General features: G+C 46.9%; 1 protein-coding gene across 2 annotated transcripts in view; it reads left to right on the top strand.

The window, feature by feature from the left end:
- Positions 1 to 3,607: 3,607 nt before the first annotated feature.
- The window catches only part of TAL2 (TAL bHLH transcription factor 2), a 34,039-nt gene continuing 16,267 nt past the window's right edge, over positions 3,608 to 21,379 (top strand). Inside the window, exon 1 of one of the 2 annotated variants that reach the window (XM_054031776.1) lies at positions 3,608 to 3,679. The gene's annotated coding sequence lies outside the window, so the exon portion shown is untranslated. Of the gene's footprint in view, positions 3,680 to 4,003; positions 4,088 to 21,379 lie in introns of those variants that run through there. The other variant, XM_054031775.1, reaches the window with a different exon arrangement.

The following is a 21,379-nucleotide window of genomic DNA, read 5'->3' as shown; positions in this document are numbered from 1 at the left end:
GGGAATCTGTTTTTCTTTATTTGTAAACATGGGTGCCTTGACAATTATTTTTCTACATCCTTGTCAGCCTTAGCCATAGAGAAAACAGGCAGAAAGCCCAAGGGGCTTGTCTACACACCATAATTGTACTCCTTCAACTAAACCAGTATAGTTGAAGTGGTACAATGTCCCTAGCTGAATGCAGGTATACTGGTATATCTGTTTCCATATGGGAAGGGAATAAGCTATGCCAATATAAAACACCTTTATGCTGGTATAACTGCATCTGCACTCAGCGTTGTATCGATGTGACTATACTGGTAAAAAAAACCACTCTTACCAGAGTAGTTTAGACCTGTCCAAATCTGTGTATTAGACCAGAGCTAAAAGTAAGAACAAAGTTTCAAGTCGGGGTTTTTTGGTACATCCATTCTTCTACCTATAGTCACATGAGCCTATTGATTGTGCAGCCACGGACTCCACCCTTGGCCACAGAACTGTGCTCAAGAATCTGCGGCTATGCAAAAACCATTCAAAACAACTGAATAATTTAGCTCTCAGAACTATGCGTCAAAAGAAAATCTACAGTTGTGTGATTTATAATCCCAGGAAAGGACAGAGAGGAGGATTCCCAGTTGGCCGGGAATCTGATCTCTGTTTTATTCCTGACTGTATGTTTTATTCCTATGTCAGTGGTTCATAATGTGATCTCAGTCAAGTCACACAACCTGCCGGGCCTCAGTTTACGACCGACTTGTAGAATAGGACTGTCCTGCCTTGTGTGTGTATTGGAAGGCTTCATTCGCGGTTTGTAAAGAGCTTTGGGATACTCTGATGGAAGAGAAAAATCCTCCTATTTGCAGAACACAGTGACAGTATTAGGTACCAAAGTTTGACTAACATGAAAACATCAGGGGAAGCTGTGACGTGGAGAGAGAAAATGTACTTCTTGTACTTTCTGGTCCGTTAGGATCTTCCCAAAGTAAAATTCACTAGTCCTATGACAAAGGTGAGCATAGCAATGATGGCTGAAATTACTCAGTCCGTAGGTGACTTTGAATAGATCTGGTTAGAAAAATTTAGAATAGTTTGAAATTTTGATGACAAATGATGGCATCCATGTAATAAAAACCTGTCTGCTAGAATCTGGACAGAGATCAGAGCTCATGATTTACAATCAGAGGTGTGCCCACAGTTGACTTAGAAGAGAAAGGTCGTCTTCCGTAAGTGGGCAATGTTCTGGATGATGTCCTATGTTTTCAGTGTTACACACACACACCTGTTTATCGCCTAGAAACTCCATTACTCTGCTGCAGGCTGTGGTTATCCTCCTCCACCCGAAAAGAAATGTTCTGGAAATAGCTTTAATAACAGAGGAGGCTGGGAGACAAGCTCATGCCTGGTATCACTTCTCTGAAGTCCTGTCATAAATTTGTGCTTGTGTACTTAGCAGACCTATGACTGTGTCCTGAGCCAGCAGTGAGAGAGAGTAGGCTGGCCTTTATTCTCTTTATACATTCATTTCCTTCAGGCAATGTATTGAGCCATAGTTGACAGGTAGCTGCCATTATTACAATTGTTTCTTATTAGTTTATCCAACTGGGCACTTGGAAACTCCCCTAACTCAGGAACAGATTTGGCCACCCTTATGTTGAGCTGAGAGGCTCTCGACGCCACACGGCCTCCAGGACAAGTCAGTTTGTCATTTCACTTCTCCGCTTGGAAAAGAACAATGGGGAGGAACGGGACAAGGGACGAATGTTTTTCTCTGGGTGCGATTGCTGCCGCCTCAGGATCAGGGCGCTGCCCCATTACAGTTGGCTGAAGTCAGGATATTCCACTGAATGCTGCGTCGACGGGACTGGTCCAAAGACGATTGAATGCTTGGGGAGGAAGGGGGTCAGTGGCGGATTAGCCATTGGGACTATGGGGCCCATGCCCAGGGGCCCTGAGCTGGCGGGGGCAGTGCTGGGTGGGCGGGACGGTGCAGCGGTGGGGGAAGCACCCCACATCCCCAACCCTGCTCCCCGGCGGCCAGATGGGGGAAACCCCCAGCCCCCTGACCCTGCTCCCCGGCGGCTGGGCAGGGGAAACCCCCATGACTCCAGACCCTGCTCCCCAGCAGCAGCCGGGAGGCGGTGGGGGAAGCCCCAGTGCCCCCAGACCCTGTCCCCGGCAGCAGTTGGGGGGTGGCAGGGGAAGCCCCCAGCACCCCCCAACCCCAGCAGAAGCCAGAGAACAGCAGGGAAGCCTACAGCATCCCCCCCCATTCTTGTCAGAAGCCAGGGAGCAGCTGGGAAGCCTCCCCATCCTGTCCCTGGCAGAAGCTGGGGGACAGCAGGGGAAGCCCCACCACTGGGACCCCTGCTGCTGCCCCAGGACTGGAGGAGGTCTTGCTTCCTGCTGTGGCCTCAGGGATGGGGGGGGGGCAGAGCTTCTCCGGTCTTGGGGCCACAGTGCGGGGACAGAATGGGAAGGACCGTGAGTGGAACAGGGGTGGGGCTCAGGGGAAGGGGCAGAAAGGGGTGGGAGAGCCCCCAATTTGCTCTGGCCCAGGGCCCCAGGAAACCTTAATCCACCTCTGGGGGGCGGGGTCATCTTACTATTGATATCAGTGGGGTTTGTGATTCGGAGGGGGATGGGGAGCAGCCAGTGCACATGCTGGTTAAAGAATGCTGCACGACACTGGAATGGGATAGAAGGAAAGAGCAACAAAGGAAACAGTAGCCAGGCAGCCCTCTCGTATTCCTGCCTGGGAGGTGTATGTGTGGGGGGGTAAAGCTCTGAGATGGGGGTTCCTTTAAAAGGTTTCCAAAGTTGGGGGAGGGAGGCTATAGCAACCCCCCTGGCTGTTTCCCTAAGCAGGAGTCACAACAGAGCCTCTTGCAAACACCTGCCTGGCTTTGTGTGAGGAGGGGAGGGAAGGGCTGCAAGGGGCTCAGAAATCCCCAGGCTCTGTATGTTAGAGATGGGGTTTACTTTTTGGAGGGGGAGCGGTAAAACGAGAGAGAGAAACACAGCCCCTGTGGGCCAGATCTCAGCTGGTGCAGTGCTGGTGACTTCATGGTGCCTTACACCACCTGTGTTTTGAAACCAGAACAACATGTTTCTACCCTTGCAGATCATTCAAATCCCAGCAATAATTCAAACAATGAGAGCGTGAAAAAAAGAGAGACTGGGTGATTCCAGGATATTCTTCCCTGGGCACTAGGCTCCCAATCCCTGGATAGTTGGGACACAAGCAGGGGGCTTTATTTATAGAAAAATTGGTGGGGGTGGGCATGCTTGGGGAGTGGGAAATGAGTTACCGTGATAAGCCCTTTGACTGTATTTTATTTTACTGAGGTTCTTAACAAATAATCTTTCTGCAATGAGAATCGTCCTTATCAGGCTAATGCAGATTGTCTGAAATCCTTATCTCCACGGGCCAGTTAGCTGGAGTGATCCCCTTTTCACAATGAATAGGGAATGGAGAGCCAAGCACAAGCCCTCCCCTCCTGCCTTCCAATCAGTGCCATTTACTGGCGATGAACCAAACGTCTCTGATTTCCAACCTCATAAATAACATAAGGGCTTCAGAACTGAACTGTCCTCGATTGCTGAGCGGCTGTTCAGCAGTGCAAACAAATGGAGCGGGAGAGAAGGGAGGGTGCTCTCTACGGGGTGTCCTTTTCCATAAAAGAAACAAGCAACACATCAGGTTAGTTACAGGAACAACATCCGTTTCCCCAAACCAGCTTGCTACACCACACCCCACCATTCTAGTCACTTGTGTCTATCGGAGACTGTCCGCAGTGGCCCTGAGGTTGAATGTGTTTCCTTGGCATGGCAATTGCTCCACAGCTCTGCTGGGTGCTGGAGCGAGCAGCCCCAGTTGTTTGCAGGACTGGGGGGGGGGTTGAGATTTATGGTGAGAAATGTACCTGCTGCTCAAGTGAAGCTTTTCTTTCCTTTCTCGCCCATTTTGTCTTTCCAGGGCGGTTGACTTTGTGTACCTGGGGAATGGATGGCAGTTAAAGGGATCTGAAAGCTCCCCGGGGCACAAAGGCGTGGAGAAAGAGTGATGGTGATCGAGAGGAAGTTTTACTGACCCACTGCAAAGTTCAGGGTAACATCCGAAAGGGGCTGCCTGCAGGAATATGGGATGGAGACAATAGATGCTGCTGTTGTGTGTCCATTTAGCAGCGTGATTGTTCTCAGTGAAAATGTTCTTTGTCCCAGGGACATCATGAGAAGCCAGACACTTGGGGCTTCTAGCTCCTCATTCTAGGAGCAGCAGTGTGGTCAAGTGGGGCGGGACCTGGCATGGGACTCAGAATGTCTGGGTTCTATTCCTGGCTCTTTCATTTACCTGATGTATGACCGTGGCAAGTCACTTCACCTCTCAATGCCTCTGTTTCTGTGTGTTGCCTATTTGGATTTTAAGCTCTTTGGGGGAGGGGTCATTCTTTATGTTTATGTACAGTGCCTTGCACAATGGGGTCTCAAGACACTACTGTAATACAAATAAATAATAATAATAGAGTGGTCCCATGAATTCCAGTGGACCTATCCCTCGAGTAAGGTATCACAGTCTGACCCTCATTCTGAAGATATCTGGACAAAATCAAAATGGTGAGGGTGATAAGGAGAATTATGTCAATAGCAGAGCTGGGCTTCAGCCACTTCATAGGGATACATAGCTGAACTCTCCCGAAGTTCAGGAGTGTTTGGATCCAGGGATTTGGTGTAGCTTCTTCTAGAGATCCAGACCAGCTGCTAATTTGGATTTGAATCTGAGTTATACCGAAGTTCAGGGGTGAGTTTTTGTCTTTATGAGCATTTGTCTGATTCCCCTCACTGTGTGGTATTTGGCATCTTACAAGGTGTATTGGAGAGTCATAGATATTGAGTCCAGAAGAGGGACCATTATGATCCCCTTGTCTGACCCCCTGCGCACCACAGGCCAGAGAATTTCCCCTGGTGACTGTGTGGGACTCGTCAATCAGGACCAGATTGGACCCATGGGGTTCTGCAGCTCAAAGTTAGAGAGCCAGCTGGTGTAAGTGGCCGTAGCTCCGCTGAAGCTGACTTACACCAGAGCAGGATCTGGCCCAGAGAGCATATCTAGAACAAGACGCTAACGGCAGTTTACCACCCTTGTTATTTTTCATTTTGCCCTAAAAAAGAAGGAAAGCTCCCTTCCCTGTTATATGAATTGGAGAAAAAATAAAACAGGCAGAACGTCTTCCTTCTGTTGATGCTCTGTCCATTTCACAGATCATTCTGCACCATGATTTATTCACACTTACTACTATTAAAATATTGAGAGTCAGGGAGGAGAAAAAATAAATCCCGCTTAAAATGTGTTTGGGTGACGATTGTGGATGGCCGCTTGCAGCCCAGCCCAAGACAGACAGCAGCGGTGGGTGATTGTGGTCAGGGGGCACCAGTATGCCAGGACCTAGTTGGGGTGTGGCCCTGTAAACAAAGGCTCACAAAGTAGTCCCGGGTGATTATAAAGGGGAATCTTTGGATTGGGTTGGGTTGAACCAAAAAAAAGCCCTTTTCTTCTGGGGAATCCAGCTTCTGTTTGCCAGGATGGTTCATGGTCTCTTGGGGCTGCCAGGGTTGACAAAAGTGTACTCAGAGCAAGGGAAAGATGTCAAGTTCATTCCCCCTTTACCAGCAGCCAGCGCCTTTCTTAATGCTATGGGTTTCTCCTGGTTGCTGGGAGAGGCCAGCACACGCTGCCTGATATCTTCTCTGGTTCAGAGAGCAGCCTCTCCAAAGCACCTTTAAACGCTTGATTAAAAGAACCATCCCTAGCCCTGGAGTTTGCCTCAGTCCCTTAACATCAGCTCCGCAGTGAGGACAGATGCCTGGGATGAAATCCTGGCTCTATTGAGGTCAATAGTAGAACCCCAGTCACTTCAGTGGAGTCAGGAGTTCACCTGTGGTTATCTTCCATTTAGAGCCTAATACAAAGCCCATTGGAGGTCAATGGAAAGACTTCTTATTGAATGCATTGGGCTGTGGCCTAGGCCCTGGGTAAGAAAGATTTAACCGTTTATCTTTCTAATACAGGGGCCCAACACACCAAGCTATGCAAATGTTGCCAACGTGTTTTTTAAAAAGTCAGCGACAAGGCAGCCAGATTAATTACAATCTGCCTGGCGTAAAGCTTCAAAGTATATTTGGGGTTTTACCCCTGTGTCCTTTGTCCATTTCTGATTTGGTGGGAAGTTGCTACGCAATATGGCACCATCTCTCTCCTTTCTCCCAGGGTCATGCAGAGTTTTTTCTCCTCTCATTTCAATGAAAATCCTTTGAGCGTTCAACATCACTTGCAGGAATCTCTTGTACTGCCTAGCTTTTTGGAATGTTGGAGTAAAAGCAGCTTCTCTCCATGTGTGTCTGTCCTCTGACACGGGTTACCCAGTTCTCTGGATGTGCTTTGTAGAACTCCCAGTTTCTGCCTCATTGCTCTGGTCATTGATTCATGTAGTTGTTCAAAGCCTGTCCTAGCTCTCCGTATTCCATTGGCATGAAATACTCTGCTACAGTGTGATCACTCTGTGCGCTAGATTTAGATATGCTCTTCCCAATAATTTTTATTGGTGGAATACACCATTTGCGAGGCTCTAGCTCGTCTTTAGACCTTTAATAGTTGCCTGTTCAGGAGGAAGCACCTTGCAACAATGGAGGACATATAAACTCCAGGAAAGACTCATGCAGACAGACAGGAAGCTTTGGGCACAGGCCTCCCCCACCCCCTGCCCCACCCTCCAAAGAACAGACTTAAAAATTGTATTAAAGTGAATGTTTAAAATGAAATATACACAAGTGAAGAGGGAAGGTACGGTACATCTGGGGTCTGGATTGGGTTATGAGGGTTTACAGGTATCGGTCGCAAGGGTGAAGACAGACAGACATACATACATATCACATAACCGGCATAGACCCAGATTGGGGTGCAAGAGGGTCAGTGGATAAGTGGGCTCGGGTACGCCTCCCATGGAATGTATAAGGAGTCCAAGTCAGTATCGGTGTAGCAAATGAGTACATGGGTGGGGTGCGTCCCTTGGTTCGTCAGGGAAGGAAGTGGGTTATTTCCCTGGTCGGCGGTCTCAGTTACTCAGTGTGGTATTGGTGGTGTCCTGTGATGTGTTCCGTATAAATGTCTCTGGACCACCTGATGGTGTCTGACACCATGACCTGTCTCATGAGCCGGGCGTAGCATCGACCGACTCCACATGCTCTCAGAACCGGCTCGTAGTGGAGGTCCCACGAGCCCAGGGCTCCCACGATCAGGGCGTGTATCTGGACCTCGTAGCCCTGGGCTCTCAGGGTCTCGTCCAGCGGGGTGTACTTAGACTCCTTCCGTGCTCGGGCCTCGTGGAAGGCCGGTGACTTGTTTTCAAAAGGCACTGTGACGTCTACCAGAAGGACCTTCTTCTTTTCTGTGTCTGTTACGACGATGTCTCCCCCGCCCACCTGCCCCACCCTCCAAAGAATAGTACACTGTGAGATGATATTCAGTGCAAATTATTGTTCCATTAAATTAAGAATATTTTTGTCCTTGTAGCATCCCTGTCTACAGCATCACTCATGGATATAGTGTCATTGTTTTCCTTTTCCCTTCTGTCCTGTGATATTGCTTTAGCATTGATCATCCTGTGCCATGTGTACTATTCTGTACTGTGTTTATACTGCTTATATCACTTGCACCTTCCAATAGTTCATTAAGCGATGTGACTAATATGTGACACACGTGGTTCATTCTTTTCCTCTTGGGCGTTGGCGGGAGATTGTAGGTGCAGTGTAGGGTTTTCATCTTTTTGTTCCCTCTTCAAAGTCAAATTTCTGTTTTGCTGAGAGGCTTACAATCTTCTCTGGGAGCAGTAAGGAGTCCAGGTGCACACTGAAGTAGTGAACAATCGTTAACAACCTGAGGGCACACACCCTCAGTGGATGGTGACGATATATAGGTGGTGGGTTATTCAAAGGGTTTCCTTCTACCCACTCGCATTGCCTCAGGCCTTCCTAGATTCCTCTTCACCCCATTGCTGATCTCAGCAAAGCCTGCCTGGATAGCTGTGGCATGGTGCTGTTTCTGAATGAGGTGGGAAGCTTCATCTGCGTGTTGCTGGCATTTTAGTCCATGTTGTTTCATTATCTCCCTTTGTGGCGAGGTGGAAGAAGGTGCAGGCTGGTCCCAAGGGTGTGCGCCATAGAGCCAGGAGTGAAGGAACTTCACGGCTGCAGAAGCATGTTTACAGTGAGGGGTGGAGTGGATCTGGGACCATATTCCGCTGCCCCCACGGATATTCTCCTCTGCCCCTTCTCTGTGGAATAAGTTGGCATGGCCCCCACCCAAGGGTGCTTTCACTAATTTGATGTACAGATCTTCTGCCACTGGCCAGTTGGGTTCAGGGTTGAGATGGCTATTGCATGGTTTACTCCGCCCTCTTTAGCACTGGCCACTAACAAACTCGGGTAAGACTGATGGACACTAGTTCTTGCACATGCAGGGCACCTCGGTCTGAATCATCTTCCAGGCAGATCTTATTGGCTAATCCAACATTATAAATCATCCAAATGGAAACCAAGGAGGAGCGATGCAAGTTGGCCCTTTTCAGAACCCGATGACCCTTCCCGATAACACTAACTGGCCCCGCTTTCATTTTAGCTTCTTTAAAACTAATCCAGACAGTTCAATTAAAGGCTATGTACACATGAAGCAGCATGTCTCTAAAATCCCCTTCCTCCCCACCTTGAAGATCTCAGTAGAGAGCTAGCCAGTGCTGCAGGTGCAATCTCTCTGCAGGGTGGTGAGAGCAATGAATAGTAAGGCTTTTAGCTCAAGCACACTAAGGCTGTTTAGCAGCCATTGGATAATCCCCTTTTAATCAGATTATGTAAATTCCTACTTCAACACCCCCAACTCTCGTCCCCCACTCTCCAAGCTGCAAAACGAAATAGCTGCTCTAAAAGGAAAATTTGATCTGCACAGAGGCAGGCAGCTCTGCTAAAAGAGTGGGGACACCCAGTCCATTTAGGGACGGGCTAGCTTTACGGGAGCGGTAGAGTCATGCTTTGTTCCTGTGTGGCAAAGCATTCCTGGCTGGCAAAGCATTAAGAAGGCAGTGAATCAAAGGCCAGGTTTGTGCCCTGTCCGTGTATCAGCACTGTCTGAGGACAGGTCAAGGAGGCAGTTACTTGACATCCCTGTGGCTTTGTCCTTGGCTCAGGGACTCAAGTGAAGCAGGGGATGTTTGACTTTCCATCCCTCCTTTTTTTTTTTTTAAAGCCTCATTCAAGGTTCAAGCCTCTAGTGGCCATATCTGAAAGGTGCTGCCACTCACAATAAGGTTATGGTTTGAGGACCAATGACCAAACTTTCATTCTTTCAGTTTCAAGATGATTAAGCAAGACAACCAGGGGCCAAATGACCAAAAATGGCCATTTAAAGTACATATGCAAATTCTGTATGCATCGTGTCATCAAAGTCTGTCTGGGCCATGCCATTAGAACTGACATATTTACTCAAAAAACTCATTTGCATGTACCAAAGAGCCAATAGCACCCTACATTCTGGTTTGCACCACAGCGTTAGCCACTCTGTGCATGTATATGGCCTCTTGGCATCGCAAACAGCGTGATTTGCACATTTCAGAATCTGACCTTTTGGAGGCAAGTACCGGAAACTTGGTTCAAGGAGTGTCCCTCCTTTGCGTTCCAAGGAACGAGGGTGTTACATTTCGACGCAGGGGACTGTCCTTTTGAACCATCAGCATGGGAAGCTGAGGCAGATGGGAATGGTCAGGCTTCAGACAGAAAGCGGAAGTTCGTTGTTCTGTGTGTCACCATTTAGAGCTACCCAGAAAGCTGGGCTGACCTGTTCTGTGTAACGTCCTTTGGTTAAAGCCGTTAGTTCTGTTCGTAACAAAGACAGAGGTTGTCTTTCCTATGGCAGATGCAACATGCTGCCAGTGAGGTTTTCCAGTAGAGCTAGTTCAGCTACTCAATGTGTATTAGCAGAATTTGTCCTTTCTTTCTGTTACCCTATAAGCGAAGCCTGACGCTGACCCCTTATTTGTTGTCGGTAACAAAAATATTTGCGTCCCAAGGCTTGTTCGTGAACTATTGAAATTATGCCCTGGAGTATGCGATATTCAGAATTCGCTGGTTGAGTCTGGGTTTTTTTGTTCTCTGCTTGTACAGACAATGCAGTTCTGGTCCCTGACTCGAGCTTGTAGGCATTATCATTGTGATACAAACGATAGTAAAAACTCTCCCAAAATCTGTGCAAACAAAACGTGGCTGCATGAAAGTCTGGGAAGCCTGCTCTTCAGAACAGATTCATATCAGCATTTTGGAGAGCGGAGCATATACTCGCCTGCAATATTCGAAGTGTTCAGATAGCCTTCCAAAGTCATTATAAAAATGCACCAGCCAGGACTTGCCTACCCTTCCCGTAATGGCCAAAAAGAAACGAATGATACATTATTAATGAAACATTCTCTTGTTCAAAAACTGTATTCATTCCATCAATGGGTGAGTAGACTTTTGCAGGGCTGGTTTAAAGTAGACACTAAAACGGCCCTTTGTAGAATAAACTCTAGTGTTCTCACTTAATGGGAGCAGCAGGATAAGCTTTATTTGAGGGCAGCAGTGGTACGTAAATTAAAAATATAACTGGCCCAGATCCTAAAATGGTGTAAATTGGTGCAGCTTCATTGTAGTCCATGGAGCTACATCAATTTACACCAGCGGAGGATCTGACCCCTATAGATTCTAAACATAGAGGTTTAGAATAACAGCCGCATCTCCCCATCCTCACTGTAACAAGTATGAAAGTAAGAAAAAAATGTTAATGGTAAATCTTTAGAAGTGAAATAAGAAAATTCTGCATTGTGAGTAAGAAAAGCTAGCATCCTCTGGTGTCTGACCGGAAGAGTTAATATTTCATGTATTGTTCTGCAAGGACATTTTACTGTGTGATCAGAATGAACTGTGTTCTGAGTACAGAAACTGCTTTGGACTTCTTGGAGATGATTTTCATATAGGGGGAGGTCCTTGGTACTAAAGTATGGGTTCTCCTAACCACCCCAGGTTGTAATAATATAAGTGCCTATGTGTTGTCATCCCTCTGTCAAATGGCAGAAGATTCCAGGATCTTGGAAGTCAGTTTCCCATTGGAGGAGAGATCCATGGCACAGTCTGTGTATTTTATTAATGTAATGTTTTTATGTAGGCACATATGCCAGTCCTTGAACAGAGGTGGTCACAAACAGCCCACAGTCAACCCTTCTTCCAGGAATCTCAGCCAAACACCCAGGCAGAGTTCCCAGGGAGCAGATCTGCACCAAGGATAGACTCTGGTTAAAGGGATTAGTCATAGAGTTTAAGGCCAGAAGACACCACCAGATGATTGACTCTGACCTCCTGCATACCACAGGGGTTAAACTCCACCCAGCTACCCGTGTATTAAATCCAGTAATTTGGATAAGATTGAAGTATTACAACCCTCTGGAGACTAAACTATTGTGTTTACACAGGCAGCAAATAGCAGGGATTCACATGCACCAATGCCTGAGATACAAAGCAAACTCTCTTGCTGTTTGCAACAACTTTCCTCAAAGAACTCGGTGCTACAAAAACAAGTGACAGGACAGTATGTCTTCAAAAACTGGACCTTGCTCAAGCACCCAGGAAAAGAACTTGTAAGACTGTGGAGAAATGCCACATGCTGACTCCCACCCCGAACAGTATTCTCAGAGCGCATAGCATTCAAAGCATGTTAAAAAGTTGGGCAAGCATCATTACCCTCATTTTACAGATGAGAAAAACAGGCACATGAAGGTTAAGTGACTTGCCCATATTCACACAATAGTAGAACTGGAAATAGAATCCAGGTCTTCTGGTACCCAGTCCTCTGTGTTAATGGACCACTCTCACTTCCCTAAGGCAGGTGCTTCTCAGGGTCATAACTGATATGAAAGGTGGCTGTGGAGTTTTACAACAAGCCTTGCATTGTAGGTGATTATTTTTCCCTGTTAAGTTCCTTTTCCTTCAGTCACATTGCACACAAACTTGAGGCTGATGACTGAACTGTGTTCTGTACATTGGAGTAAATTGGCTCTGCTGACTCTCGGAGGCAAATGATTCATTGGGGTATATGGGAAGTGGGAGTGGGCTCTCTCTCTCTCTTGGATTGAGGGTGTGGGTGGAGCAGTCCTGAAGGAGGAAGCAGGGGGTCGTAGGCTTTCATTAAACTATGTCAACCCAGTGTTAATTTCTTTGCTCAAAAAGCACACCCCAGCGAGGAGTTTATATATGGTGTGGACTGGTTGGGAAGGGCGCTTGCTCACACAAGCTTGGTGAGATAGCCAGCTCCTGACAAAAATGGACGCAAAACTCTTGTTTTAGGAGGTGGTGTTATTCTGATGCATTTAATTTATTTTCCCTTTATTCTTCCTTGCTTTCAAGAAGTCCTTTCATGTCTAGATACTTCTGTGATAAAGTGTAGATTAGCTTCTTGTTTTTCTTCCCCTTCCCCAAGACTAGTGTAAAAGAAACATCAAGTCCCCAATTTCTTCCCCAGCGAAACATTTCCATTTAGTCAATCAGTGAGTTTCAGCATTAAAACGGAAGCACTTGGCCCTCCCCCCTTGGGAGTGTTTTATTACCACTAATAAGACGTTCAAAAGGTTACAAACACCTTCAGATGATAGAAGTTTAATATTACAGTCCAGCTGGTACCGGAACCTCATGGAGCTTTTCTAACTAACTGTATTCAAGTTCTACGGATTAACATTTTTAAAAAGAGACAAAGTGGGGGAGGTAATAACTTTTATTGGACCAACTTCTCTTGGTGGAAGAGACAAGCTTTTGAACAGATGTGTATAATTGTTTCTTATTGGTCCCATCTGTAGTATGTGGCTTGGAGTGCATGGCGATCACACACACACACACACACACACACACACACACACACACACACACACACACACACACACACACACACACACACACACACACACACACACACACTATTGCTCCTCCATCAGTCACTTTCATGTGCCTTTTTGTCCTCAGATCCAAAGAGAGGGAAAGTAATTTAAGCCGGGGGCCACTTTCTGAAGCCTGTGCTCAGTTTTCACTCAGTCCATAGACAGGCAAACCTCTCATTGGCTTCAAGAGAACCCCATCACTTTCAACGAGAGCTTTCCCTGAGTAAGAAGGGACTCAAGATTTGGCCTAGCAGGAGACACAGACAGACATAGCAATCGTTTTCTCGTCTCTAATCCATATGTTATATCTGTGTGTGCTCCTGTACACATGCTTCTGCTCTCACTGAAGTCAACAGGAGTTGTGTCACTGACTGTGGTGGTAGCCGAATGATGCCTTTATACTACAACGTGAATAGTACACAGTAGAATAAGCCAAGAACAGATTTGCTTTCTTTCAGGTGCCTGGTTAGTCCCCTTGGCAGTTTCAGAGCATGTGATTTAAATGCTGACATGGCAAATGGACGCAAGGAACCTAATTCATGTGATGACATCCACACCCAGATGTCACATGTATGGGCTTGCCTTCTTTGAAGTGTCTGTGTCCGTCCTCTTATCTTCCACTCTACGGACCACGTGTACACTTATGCCACTGTATAATGATTAAGAATAAAATACGAGCTATTGTTGCATCTGGATCTATCTGTTGCCCTTAGCAACAGTATCTTAGCATGCTGAACAGCTGACCATAATGTATCTATCAGAGCTTTAGAACAGTAAAAATGAAAAAAAAAGCATCTTGCCAGAGCTTTACCTCAAATAATAAGACAAGACCGAACATCACAAGTGGAAACAGGAAAGCTGGTCAAGTGGATAAGGCGTTGGACTGGGGCACAGCAGTTCTGTATTCAGTTCTTGATTCTGCAACAACCTCCTATGTGACCTTAGGGCAAATCTCTCTGTGCTTCAGTTCCCCAGCTGTGAAATGGGATAATCAGTCTTCCTTTCCTCCCACCCTTTGTCTAACTCATCTACTTAGACAATAAGTTTCTCAGGGTAGGGACCATCTCTTATTATGTAGATGTACAGCGCCTAGCACAATTCAGCCCTGAACTCAGTTGGGGCCATTACATGCTACCATAATACAAATAACAGAGTGCCATAGTCAGGATGATTAGTTACAAAAATGTGCTGGGTCCCATTGACACCATTTCATAAGTGAGGGGCACACAATTAACATACTGATTCTGACCATCACGAATGGGAGGAAACATAAAGGTCAGAAACTAGGATAGTTTAAAACGGACAAGGATTGTTCTGAGGATGTTGAGGAAGCACCAAAGGGCCTGTTTTGTTGTTGTTGTTGGTTTTGTTTTTTTTAGTTAAAAATTCTGCAGATCGCTCATGACAATTTGAAGAGTTACTGAAATAACAATTGCCTACTGGATCAAAGGTACATCATAGATTATAACATCAATAACACAGATCCACTGAGGAAATCCTAGGACGTGAAAGAGGGCACTTTGGGTTTGTAGGAATTATTTTGCTTTCTTTATTAACCATGTGGTTAAATACACAATGAAGGTGTCCTTTCTGAAAATAGTCAGTCATTCCACGGAAGGGTCTCTAAGACTTTAGAAACATAGAATATCAGGGTTGGAAGGGACCTCAGGAGGTCATCTAGTCCAATCCCCTGCTCAAAGCAGGACCAGTCCCCAGCTAAATCATCCCAGCCAGGGCTTTGTCAAGCCGGGCCTTAAAAACCTCTAAGGAAGGAGATTCCACCACCTCCCTAGGTAACCTATTCCAGTGCTTCACCACCCTCCTAGTGAAATAGTGTTTCCTAATATCCAACCTAAAGCTCCCCCACTGCAACTTGAGACCATTGCTCCTTGTTCTGTCATCTGCTACCACTGAGAACAGTCTAGATCGGGGTCGGCAACCTTTCAGATGTGATGTGCCGAGTCTTCATTTATTCACTCTGATTTAAGGTTTCGCGTGCCAGTAATACATATTAATGTTTTTAGAAGGTCTCTTTCTATAAGTCTATAATATATAACTAAACTATTGTTGTATGTAAAGTAAATTAGGTTTTTAAAATGTTAAGAAGCTTCATTTAAAATTAAATTAAAATGCAGAGCCCCCCGGACCGGTGGTCAGGACCCGGGCAGTGTGAGTGCCGCTGAAAATCAGCTCGCGTGCTGCCTGCGGCACGCGTGCCATAGGTTGCCTACCCCTGGTCTAGATCCAGCCTCTTTGGAACCCCCTTTCAGGTAATTGAAAGCAGCTATCAAATCCACCCTCATTCTTCTCTTCTGCAGACTAAACAATCCAGTCATGTGCTCCAGCCCCTTATCATTTTTGTTGCCCTCTGCTGGACTCTTTCCAATTTTTCCACATCCTTCTTGTAGTGTGGGGCCCAAAACTGAACACAGTACTCCAGATGAGTCCTCGCCAGTGCCGAATAGAGGGGAATGATCATGTCCCTCGATCTGCTGGCAATGCTCCGACGTTGTAGACTGCTTATCAGTAAGTTATTCGGGGAATTCTGCTCTGCTCCAGTGCCGATACCAGCAGCAAGGAGAACTAAATGAAGAAGAAACTGAGCAAGTCCAGTTGGGATTATTAGTGCCAAGTAGAGTGAGTGCAATAGAAAGCTTAATAAAGACAGTGGGTACAGACATTTACATTAACCTTAAAAGCAATCTGGCAGTGTAAAAGTGCTTTCAGTAGGTGTACAATGTAATGGCCCAGTGCTTTCACAGTAACCTTTTTTGTGACTCTCCACCTCTTTGCATTAATTAGTGAGAGAGCTACCCACGTTATGCAAATAATCATGGATAATAGTGGGTGAAATTCTGAACCCCATTGAAGTCTAAATCAAGAAGCTATGAATTGTAGAAAATTGATTAGAGAAGCAAAGGGACACAAGGAGAACACGCTCACCAACAGAGTTAAGGACAATAAGGAGGAGTTTTGAAAGTATAACATGAACAACAAGAATCCTGACAATGGTATTGGTCCATCACTAGATGGAAATAGTAGAATTATCAATAATAATGCAGAAAAGGCAGAAGTGTTCAACAAACATTTCTGTTCTATATTTGGGGACAAAACAGAGGATGTAATTATATCATATTATAGTACTTTCTGTTCAACTAGCATCTCAGGAAGATGTTAAAAAGCAGCTTCTAAAGTCTATGTTTAAAACGATGGTCCAGATAACTTGCATCTACGAGTTTTAAAAATGGAGAGGGTTTGGTGTATGGTGTCTTTCAGGATCTGATCAAGGGGGGGAATTTCACTTTTAGTACCATGAGAGACCACGGTTCTGCCACCCATTAGGTACAGTGGGAGAGCCAGTTCCTCAGCTGGGGTAACTCCACTGAAGTCCATGGAGCTCTGCTGATTTCTGCCGGCCGGGGATCTCGCCCAGCGTATTTAACACAGAGAGAAGAGACAGACTGTGGATGGGCACCCGAGGCAAATCCTCCCCTCAGGTAAACGTGACATTGGTGCATAGGGAGGGGGAGACAGGATACTCCTCCCAGGCCAGGGAGCAGCTCCATGGTGGCCACTACAGTCAAGCCCCCAGCCTGGGTGTCTCCTGACTAAATGTTCTTTCCACTGCCCAGCAGGGAGGGGCATGAAAACAGACTGCTGGGACTGCCTAGGGAGACGGGAAATACCCCTGTGACATTGCACTCCATATGTTTTATGGAAATACATTATATTCACACTTATAAACATAACTGGGATATGCTTCATGCAAAAGGTCTCTTGTAAGGTATCATTACAAAGCTTATGATCTACTGAGTACGGTCATCCTATTTGTATGTATGTATCATTCTTGTATCTAAAACTAGAAAAATGTAGCATAACTCTGAGGTCCTATTGTAATTATGCAAAGTGTGGGCCATTAATGGTGGTTTAGAATCTTGATCACTCCCATTGACTAGGACAATTGACTGTAGATGGCTCTGTTTACCTGCAAGCCTCCACTGCATACCTGCGGGCCAGTCCTGGAGGAATGGAGGCTTGGGGTCTTACAGGACATGTGAATATGTCACTTGATACTGGAATCCATCTTTAACGTGGTGCTTTTTCATTTAGAAGGAGGGGTGGGAACCCAGAGAGAGACAAAAGATTCCCACCTTGTGCCACAGATATAGAAGGGAGTGGAACAAAACAAAGAGGCTGCCAGACATGAGAAATCCCCTAGTTACCACCTGAGCTGGAACTAACAAGGACTGTACCAGGGGAAAGGATTGGGCCAGACTAGGAAGGAGTCTAGTCTGGGAAAGGATTGGGCCAGACTAGGAAGGAGTCTAGTCTCTGAGGGTGAGATTTACCTGTATTCAATTTCTTAATGTATTCGGCTTAGACTTGTGTGTTTTGTTTTATTTTGCTTGGTAACGTACTTTGTTCTGTTTGTTATTACTTGAAACCACTTAAACCCTACTTTTTATACTTTTGTTTATTAATTAACCCAGAGTAAATGATTAATACCTGGGGGAGCAAACAGCTGTGCATATCTCTCTATCAGAGTTATAGAGGGCAGACAATTTATGAGTTTACCCTGTATAAGCTTTATACAGAGTAAAACGGATTTATTTGGGGTTTGGATCCCATTGGGAACTGGGTGTCTGGGTGCTGAAGATAGGTGACCTGTTGAGCAGTTTTTGGTTAAAGTCTGCAGCTTTTGGGGGCATAGACCAGACCTGGGTCTGTGTTGCAGCAGGCTAGTGTGTCTGGCTCAACAAGGCAGGGTTCTGGAGTCTCAAGCTGGCAGGGAAAACAGTCTCAGGTGACAGTCCCAAGGGGGTCTCTGTGACCGAATCTGTCACAACCCCAGAGGACACTGGAAGGAGAAGACTTGCTACCTGCCCGCAAAGACAACAGCAGGTGGGCTGGCTGGCTTTCTGTATGCTCTGTTTTGTGGCTGTGTTATGGAGGCATGGGTCTGCTAGGTGCTTGGAAAAGGAGAGGCTTTGCCCTTGGAGAGTCCTAGCAGAAGATATGCTGTATGGAGCTCCCTGTGGATGCCTCCATCCGGCAAACCCCACTCCAAGGGCAAGGATTTCTCGAGGTGCCAATGCTCTCTGGCCCTTCAGTGTAGCCTTCTGTGGCATCCACCCAAGCTGCAAGCTAGGCCTGGAGTAGTGGTGCGTGGTGTTACTTGCGAGGAGAGACCACATGTTTAGGGCAGGGAGCAGAGGCTGTATGTTTGAGGTCGGGCACATGTATTGGTGCTTGGGCAGCTTTAACTTTCTCATTTCTGATTTCAAACTTTGTCTTAGGTGTTGGGACATGCAGTGGGATGGCCCAGTCATGGGATCATGGTTACAGTTGGAGAAGGCCTGGTGCCCCACACCTCTCTGCTCTGCCAACAGCATCAGCCTCGGTTGCTCCCTCGTTCCTTTTCCCACTCCTGCCTTCGGACCTTCCTTTGTGTTATTCCCTGTGTAGAGAATGACCTCTCAGCCCTGGTGCACCAGGCCCTCCCACCACCTTTCCTCACACAAATCCCTCCAAGAGACTCCCTCCCTTTCACAACCACTAATCTCCAAAGTCAATAGAAGCACAGAGTAACCACCTTCGTGCTGCAGTGCATCTTGTCTTCTGTGCCTCTCTTTATGGCCCTGATTATGTGAACTCTGGAGGGTGGGTGAACCCCTGCCCCCGCACTGAGCCCCACTGACATCAGAGACACTCCACACATGTGAAGGGGAGCGCTCACCCCATGCGCTTGCAGGATTGGAGTTATAGACGGTAAATTCCCTAAGGCAAGGATGAACCGGCACCTGGGCTGTTCCTACTGAAGTCAAGGGCAAAATCCCTGTTGACTGCAATGGGAGCGGGATCTGACTGTTTATTTTTTGTTTTGTGCTGATAAATAATAGAACAAGAAGAATTAATACGAGTCCATGCAGCCCTCACCCTGCCATGGCAGACACACTCCCGCCAGTACATTTTCCAGTGTTTTGTCTGGCCTGGTTTTGAAAATCCTGAGCAATGAGGAGTCTAAACAACCACGGATAACAGCTTCTCTCTCTCCCCGTTTTGGAATGGCATCCCCTGTTCCCCATCCATTGTGTACTGGCTGGAGTAGCTCATTGCGTGCTGTGGGGAAATAATGATTTAGAGGAAGTTACACAGAGGAGGTGCATTCTGCGACTGTCCAATGTAAATTACATGGAAATTAGGCTTCTGTGAGGCCAAAGGCCCCTGTGGAATAGGGCTGTTAGTTCACATAACACTTGTGCTAAATGAAGCAGTTGACACAGCTTTCAGAGTGTAGTGCTGCTTTTAATTTACCATGCAAAAGGGCTGAAGGTCCACTTTAGCTCTTCAGGGAGAGAACCACAGCAGCAAGGGTCTGTGACTCGGTCTTCCCTGAGAAAACGACGTCCCTCCAGAGGGGGTTTGTTAATGGTGTAGGGCACAATCCGATTACATAAAACACCAGCAAATTCTTTAAAGTCCAGAAGGCCAGAGGTGAAGGCAAACTCTTCCAGCCTTTGATACCTTGATTCAGGGCAGGTTGACGATTTTGGGGGCTCCCTCAGCGCCCAGTTCAGGATAGCATGTAAGCTTGTGCTTAACTTCAGGTTCCACTGACTTTAATGGGACTTAAGCATGTGCTTGAAGTTAAGTGTTGTCCTGAACAGGGATGTTTTTCTGAACTGCGTCTAAGGGAGGTTATTCTTCAGCATCCCCATGACAATCTCTCATTCCCCCTCAGTCTCTTCTCCCTCACAAAAGTGGTCAAACTCCCCTTCCCTGCCCTCTGGAGTCAGTGTGCTTAGAGATCAGCAAGCCCCATGATCCATGTCCATCCAAGCTGGGAAGGAGATCCAGGTTACTGTTCTTGAAAGCCAGCGCTGTTTATTTTAAACGTAAATGGTATTTTTCAAATCAGGCCAAGCTCCTGGCCCCTTGGATGGTACCCTGCACTGCCATGTGAGAGCAACATAGGGGCCTTGGCTATTTAGGGCAAGAGAACCCCGTGTTGGTCTGCTGCAATGTGTCCGGCTAATCTGAGAGCTTTTGTGGGTCCGAACAGAGTCCCACCCAGTCCTGGTCAGAAGACCGGTTGCTGTGATGTGGCACTTGAGAAGAGGATGTTGGGATGATCCTCCATGGCTTAGCCCTAAGTGGAGGGAATTGGATGTTGGTAAGATGGGAGACAGCCTGGCTCAAAGGATTGGTGATGTGCTATCCAGTTTCTCAGCTGCAGGGCACCAATTCGAATCCAGCCCTACCTGTAGTGACTGAAAGTTCTTACCATCCGAGGGCTGTTCAGTGGCCCTGTATTTTATAAATAAATAATCTGTGGCCAATCATACATATATACTCACTGCTCATTTCACAGTCATGCAGCAGCAGGGTATAACTCATGACCTTCTGCTTCAAAAACGAGGGTCTTTGCTGCCTGAACAAAAGATAAAGGGCTGTGAGCTCTAGTAGTAACAAGGTGTGATGAAGTGGGGATTTCCCCTTGTTATGTTGTATGTGAGTCTTACTGTTGACTCTATGTGTGTTTTACTGTTTTGCATGAATCCTGTGTGTGCCTCAGTTTCCCTGTGTGCTGCGCCAATACTCAGTGGTGGGAAGAGGGGTGTGTGACTTTGGCTGAGACCTCTGGGGCAGGTGAAGATGCTCCAGCTGCCTGCACCCATGCTATGACCGGTGCCCTTCAAAACCTGAGACTCAGGAGGGGGATGCAACCAAGTGACGACCAGGTGACTCTTTGCCCAGGAAGTGAGACAAAGAGAAGGAGGAGGAGCAACGGGGGTGTCTGAGGTTGGGTTGCTGGAAGTTGGCAATCTGCTTGCAGGGACTGGAAGAGGGGGAGTCCAGGCCGCCTGGCCCAGGACTCCCCAAGATGGACTTGGCTGAAAGTCATTGATTTCTGTGCTAACGAGGTCTGTTCCACGCTATGTTCCCGTCAACTAATAAACCTTCCATTTTACGCTGGCTGAGAGTCAAGTCTGACTGCGGAGTTGGGGTGCAGGGCCCTCTGGCTTCCCCAGGAGCCCCACCTGGGCAGACTCGCTGTGGGAAGCGCATGGTGTGGAAGGGGATGCTGAATGCTCCAAGGTCAGACCCAGGAACGTTGAAGCTGTGTAAGCTTCTTGCCCTGGCGACAGTATGCTCAGAGACAAGAGGCTCCCCCAGAGTCCTGACTGGTTTCATACGGAGTAGTTCCAGAGCATCGCCCCGGTGACTCCGTGACACAAGGTTCATATCCCCTGATGGCTGAAACCTCTAGCAGGCAACATGATGCCGTGCACAAGTATTTGAATAGCTCTGTCATTCTATCCAGGAGAAGGTAGCAGTCACACAAACAACCAATACCCCATTCATTCTGTGTGGAATGAGGTGGGAGATCTCTGCCCAGC

The sequence above is a fragment of the Malaclemys terrapin genome, chromosome 6, assembly GCF_027887155.1.
Source record: "Malaclemys terrapin pileata isolate rMalTer1 chromosome 6, rMalTer1.hap1, whole genome shotgun sequence".
In the NCBI taxonomy this organism is placed as follows: domain Eukaryota; kingdom Metazoa; phylum Chordata; order Testudines; family Emydidae; genus Malaclemys; species Malaclemys terrapin.
This window is presented reverse-complemented; position numbering and strand designations above follow the sequence as displayed.